At 31.9% G+C, this 7,328-nt stretch overlaps 1 protein-coding gene across 1 annotated transcript in view; it reads left to right on the top strand.

The window, feature by feature from the left end:
• Positions 1-6,251: 6,251 nt before the first annotated feature.
• LOC139513759 (calcitonin gene-related peptide type 1 receptor-like) overlaps positions 6,252-7,328 on the top strand; it is a 44,245-nt gene continuing 43,168 nt past the window's right edge. Inside the window, exon 1 of the mRNA XM_071302544.1 lies at positions 6,252-6,401. The gene's annotated coding sequence lies outside the window, so the exon portion shown is untranslated. The remainder of the gene's footprint in view (positions 6,402-7,328) is intronic.

The following is a 7,328-nucleotide window of genomic DNA, read 5'->3' as shown; positions in this document are numbered from 1 at the left end:
TGAAAGTATCGAAATTCCCTTTAAATATAGGGACATGGCTTAGTTCCCTGAGTTAAATTAAGTATATCAATTATTTTTAAGATGCTAATTTGAACGAGAACAAGTGAACCGATTTGGTAAATAGCAACTACAAGAAAGATACAGTGGAACCCGTATTAACAAAAACATTAACCCAATAATTAGACACTTTTGTATATGAATTTCTTTGCCATATTTTATACATGCTGCAACATATATATAGTAAAATGTTGATTTTGTAAGGTCATAAGTACCATATATACACAAACTAAACGCTCAAACTAATACCAACAAGTTACTTTAACAGGACTCAGTCTGTATTAGACGAAATTACTATGACGTACGGTTTGAACAATACTGAATACGGAATCTAGTTATTCAATTTATTATGCGGAAATATTACTTTTACATATAAGGTGTAAGTGTATGTTTATATAGAGAGAGCGTAAGTGTTGTTACTTAACCGTCCAATTACTTTTTCCATTTCCTCAATAATCATTATATAGGATCATAGAGGTATTATACTTCAATGACCAAAAAGGAAGGCGTGCATACATGTTGTTTTGGTTGTCCGAGATATCGATTCGAATATATAGCGTCAAACGATCAAGTGGAAAGTTTGTTTTAAGTAGATCCTGATCCTGATCATAAGAGACCATCATTTTAATTAATAGTTTTCTAAATTGTTCCTGCCTTCGTTTGTCCGGATGTAAGATATTTAGTTTTTTGAAGTAAAGTTAATTGTCATGTTAACAATAGACCGTATAAACAGACTGTCATTTAACTCCACGTCAGACATTACCGTAAACAGATATAAGAGAACATGTCAAAGTTTTTGACATCATTAAGTGGCATTGAGTATTTACTATGCAAGTTGATGACTATTCATTCATGTTAAATATCTATTGTGCCGATTTCTAGACGTGTAGTTTGATTCCATTTTATCCTTATAAAACCTTCATATCGACATAAATCAACTAATAGAGTTGTGTTTATACGTGTTCTTTTTTAACGATACTGGCTTTAACATTGTCACAACCATCACCCGATAAAGTCTTAGGCAGCAACCATTTGATTTTCTGGGGGGGGGGGGGGGGGGCTATGTTTTTTTTTTGGAAAAAAAAGTTTGTTTCCAGGTTTTGGTGAGAAAAAAATTTTTTTTTTAAATATATTGTTCTTCGCCGAAGGCGAAAAAAAAAGTTTGCACAGAAAAAAAAAACCATAGCCCCCCCCCCAGAAAATCAAATGGTTGCTGCCTTAATATATATAAAAAAAAAAAAAAAAAAAAAAAAAAAGATGTGGTATGTTTGCCAATGAGACAACTCCCCACAAGAGACCAACATGACACAGAAATTTGCCTGTCTCGGCACAATTGCCATCAAGTAAATATTGTCATTAAAGCAACTTTGATTTAATAAGTAGCTACCACCGATTACACTTAACTTTTTTGCTATTTGGTTCATTGGAGTTGCTGCATCATTAACGTACTGACATCTTTTTTTGCCAGTTATCAACAAATACAAATAAAAAGAAACTACAACCATAATAAACATAGGCAAAACTTTATACAGATAAGTTTGGTATATATATACATTAAAACATATTGTATTGTAATTATTATTATTATTAGAGATAGTATTAAAAGAGGTACTTTTTATTGACTGCTGCTTATCTTAATTAAAACTTGTTTCGGTTAACTCACTAAGTTTACTTATATATTGATAACATTATAACATGTAAATTTTTCTGATGCTTTACTTATAAAGGAAGGTTACACTCTCTGACGCAAAATTTAGTCCTGGTATCTATGATGAGTTTATTTGTAAGATGATATTTGTATTACATTTGGAAATTACAGTTTTCTGTTGATGGTGTCAAAAACTATCGAAGCTTTATTTAAATATATGATATGATTGGCCATTTCAAATTCAGATAACAATGAGTGTCGTATTGTAAACATAGTTTACTATTTAGCCACAAAAAGACAGAGTTCCATCAACGATACCTGACATTAAGTTCTAAAACATGTCAACCATCATTCTATAGCATTGTAATGGATGTTTTATTCAGTTTAGTAGAAAAAGAATGACTACAATGATATTTCATTCTCACTGAGGAATTGTACTATTAGTAATGTTTAAGGTAGAACATTTCTAAATCGAACAGAAACTACCTCACTGAATGTAATATAAATATTTCTAATGTAACAACAACAATCTAACGTCAATCAGATTCTTATCAGCAATCAGAGTTTGTTTGCTTCTTCATCTAGAAATAAATTAACAAATGTTTTTTTTGACATGCCATTACCATTGCTTGGATTGTAGAAAATTAACCGAGTATGCAGATGGTAGATTGTTATGTAATGTTAAATGGACGGATACTACTGTTTTAAACAGTCTGATAATTACAATTTAACATCAACATTCCTAACCTCAAAGATTGGAATTGCTGCCATTCGTTCATCTGTACGCTAAAACAATTAATATTTGCTGGAATCTAAATATAATTTATATATTATTTCGAAAATGACACCACCTTGGGTTTGATGTTGAGGGTTTACACCACCAGTAATTTCAATTGGGTTGGCAAACTTTTCCCAATTAAACAACACCAGGAATATATATATATATATATAGTGTTCCCAGACTACACGTTAGGCCTTTGTAAAGCTAGGCATACCAATAATAACCATGGGAAAGCAGAAAGTAGCACATGTCAATTTATTGAAGTTAATAATCAACGATATTGGCTTATCATATAATAATGCACCAGATGAGCGGTTCGTTCAAGACTCTTCAGTATCGCTCAGATCAAAACAGTTGACAAGATAAATCAAGAACGAAATGGAACAACAATTAAAAAAAAAGTAAATATTAAAGAGTCCAACTTTACCTATTAGTAAAATAGTTTTCTGTTTCGGATTATTAAAGAATCTATTTATAGAAAATGAAGTCCATAAGCATGACCTTAAGATGTTTTTTGTGTTGTTGAGTCTCATTGGTGTAAACCCCACATCTTCATTATTCATACTTAAATGTAAAAGATTAACAGAACGAAGAAAGGAACAAATATCGATATCAGGTCTGTAAAATTCAATTTTACATACGTTTGTTCTCTGTGTCATTAGTTTTATAAAAAATATTATGTACAACGTGGATGATTAATTAAGACTTATCTTAATTGTAATGTTAATATTTACAACGACAATTCAACACTTCAATACACATGCTTCGTTAACTGCTAAATTTCTCACAAAAATCCTCTAAGGCCAAATTTAGATGCCGACTTGATGTTTCCAATTGCATTCAACTGTGATAGCTTTACTTAATTATAATCTGGCGTACTAAATTATAATCCTGGTACCTTTGATAGCTCTTTACGTGTTAAAGAACTAATAACAATGCTATATAAGTGTGAAAATCATGTATAGGTTGGATCATCATAAGTGCATTAAAATCCTAAATCTTTTGAAAATTAAAATTTTGCAATTTGTATAGTTATTCTGAAAACGATAGTGAGTAAGATACAAGTCTCATATCTGAAACTTTTCAGTTTCATGGAGCTCATATTTTAAATTAACAATGAAGCTATCAGATTGCAATGTTTTTGGCATAAATAACACCGCATAATTGTGACATAGATAACACTGCATGGTCGTGACAAAGGTAACACTGCACGATTGCGACGTAGATTATACCGCATGATTGCGACGTAGATTATACCGCATGGTTGTGACGTAGATTATACCGCATGATTGTGACATAGATTACACTGCATGATTGTGTCATAGATTACTCTGCATAGTTGTGACATTAATTATACTGCATATTTGTGACATTAATTACACTGCATGATTGTGACAGACATTACACTGCATGATTGTGAAATAGATTACACTGCATGATTGTAACATAGATTACACTGCGTGATTGTGTCATAGATTACACTTCGTGACTGTGACAAAGATTATACTGTGTGACTGTGACATATATTAAACTGCTTGATTGTGACATAGATTACACTGCGTGATTGTGAGATAGATTAAACTGCAAGTGTGTTAGATAGATAACACTTCGTGATTGTGACAAGGATTACACTTCAAGATTGTGACATAGATTTCACTTCGCAATTGTGACATATATTACACTGCATGATTGTGACAGAGATTACACTGCATGATTGTGACAGACAATACACTGCATGATTGTGACAGAGATTACACTGCATGATTGTGACAAAGATTAAACCGCATGATTGTGAAATAGATTACACTATGATTGTAACATAGATTACACTGCGTGATTGTGTCATAGAGTACACTTCGTGACTGTGACAAAGATTACACTGCATGATTGTGACATATATTACACTGCATGATTGTGACATATATTACACTGTATGATTGGGACATAGATTAAACTGCATGAGAGTAACTTATATTACACTACATGGTTGTGTCATAGATTACACTACATTAATGTGACATATATTACACTGCATGATTGTGACATAGATTACACTGTATGATTTTGACATTGATTACACTACATGATTGTGACATAAATTACACTGCGTGATTGTGGCATAGATTACACTGCGTGATTGTGAATTAGATTGCACTGCAAGATTGTGACATAGATTACACTGTGTGATTGTGACATAGATTACACTGCAATCAGCTATGTTACTATACAGATAAAGCTATACGTATAAACGTTAGCTTTATACGTCAATGACCTCAACTAACCTAAAAGCCCCGCCTACTTACCGGAACTACTGTATTTCATCAAAAACGTCACGTCATAACCATGACAACGTGTGGTAGCAATGGTCAAACTTTTATGAATTTAAACTTGTTATGTCTTCAAATTGGTAATTTATATACCATGTTTAGTATAAATTAAGTTCATTTTCCCTTTCTAATTCCTCAAAATGGTAATGTCTTACCGCCAGGACTACGTAAATAGGGAAATACCCCAAAATGGTACCCCATGGAGAAATTCCAAACACTTTTTTTTTTTAACAATATTTGTTACATATTTTTTTTATTTTTTTTTTTATATTTATCGATTTCAGTATAAAGACAATATACGTATAGTGTCTTGAAATATGAAATTTATTTGTATTCGGCACGAAACGGGAAAATGCTCCGTTTCTAAGCCTCATACAAATAAATTTCATATTTCAAGACACTATAAGTATATTGTTTAATTACACTGCGTGGTTGTGACATAGATTACACATTGTGACATAGATTACACTGCGTGATTGTGACATATTTTACACATTGTGACATAGATTACACTGCGTGACTGTGACATAGATTACGCTGCATGATTATGACATAGATTACGCTGTATGATTGTGACATAAATTACACTGTATGATTTTGACATAGATTACACTGCATGATTGTGACATAAATTACACTGCATGATTGTGACAGAGATTACACTGCATGATTGTGACATTGAAAAAAACATAACATGATTATGACATTAACTATACTATGCTTATTTTTTAATATAAATTCACTGAATGTAAATAAATTTCATTTAATTTTTATGAAAAAGATGGCTCTGCATGGTTGTGACATGAATTGTACCGCATTATTTCATAGATTTCACTGCATTTGTATGACAAAGATTTCACTGCATGTCGGTGACACAGACTGCATTGTATGGTTGTGACATAGATTGCACCACATTGTCTTATCATAGATTGCACTTATGAATGACCTAATAGAAAATTTTTCATTATAAGTAGGTAAAACAGCCAAGAATCTTTGATTACAGACAATATCTTTTATATATGTTCGCTGTGAGCAATGACTCCGTGTTGAAGACCGTAATTTGACCTATAATGGTCTATATTTATAAATTGTGACTTGAATGGAGAGTTGTCTCATTGACCCTCATACCTCATCGTCTTATATCTTATATATATATATTAAACAAACATCAACACAAAAATTAATTGTATCATCCAATCAAACAAGGTAACACTTCGTTTAAGAACATCTGAATCTGAAGTTGACCGAGGGCAAACGAACGGGTCAGTTTATATCGGAACTCGCTGCTAGAGAAAGACTAAATAAAATCACAAAATATATTCAATCAATTTGACACCTACCGTTCCTGGTTGCTCGCTGTTCCCAAATCAAGTCATGTCAATAAGAGCCTATTAAAATGACGTCGAGACTATAATAATTTAACAAGTGATATAAGTTTAACTAACTAAAGGAGGCATTTCCTGACAAGTGTATTACAATTATTGTCTTTTAATCATCAATAATTAATGTAGTTCATGAATGAGGTTGATGACAATATATTTGGATTTACCTAAAATGAAAACTGCATACTTGTTTGACAAAGCATAAGGTAGAGTACAGTATGATTATTTTTGAATGAATGGTATCGTAAAGTTTTTTGAACATTTAAGTATATACACTTACGTATTGTCCTACGAGTGGAATTCGGATGCTGGATTTAATATTAATTAACAAATCTTTGAGCACTGTTATGATATGGGTGGTTGAGCTGCTTGTGTTTGATCTTTAGCTTCAAAGAGTTATATATCAGTGTATTGTATCATGTATTGTATCATTGTTCGTTATAATAATGATTGTATCACACAGTATAACGATATGTTGTCTAGAAAATGGTAATGTTTTAGGCGACACTGTATTATCTTTGGAAGGAAAACAAACAATACCATTTGAAAAACAAACGTCGTTTCCACTAATGGGACTGCACTGTAATCTAACCTTGTCTTAAACTACATGCATTGGGATCAATTAGGAAACACTTGATGGAAGTTCGATACCAAGAATGTTAACATAACACTTGTTTATCTGATGGCTTAAGTTCTGACGATTTTTCTGAAAGTAAAGTAAAGGTTAAATAACAAACGTTATGCAATATTTCTTCAGTCTAAAATCAAATGTAAATCATTGATAGTCATGCGTGGTGAATATTGTCAAAGTGGTTTAAAACGGCACATTATAACACCTATATAAACATCAGGAGATGAAATACATGTATGATTGCCAATGAGACAAACTATCCACCAACGTTCAAATTAGGTGGATGTAAGCATCTTTGGGAAAGTTCTTTAACATTTTTTGTGAGTACTATCTGTCAAAGACAGCATACACCAATTTTAACGGCAACGATTGACCTCCCCGTCAGCATAGTCATATTAGTTTTTATAATTTACTAGTATCTTACCATATGAAGTCCACAAATTTTGAATGAACTATTTGATTTTAGGTTTTGTTTTGTTAAGTTTTATGAATAATTGTTCTT

This window comes from Mytilus edulis, chromosome 2 (genome assembly GCF_963676685.1).
Source record: "Mytilus edulis chromosome 2, xbMytEdul2.2, whole genome shotgun sequence".
Lineage (NCBI taxonomy): Eukaryota > Metazoa > Mollusca > Bivalvia > Mytilida > Mytilidae > Mytilus > Mytilus edulis.
Note: the sequence above shows the minus strand (reverse complement) of the source record. Positions and strands in the feature narration are given on the sequence as shown.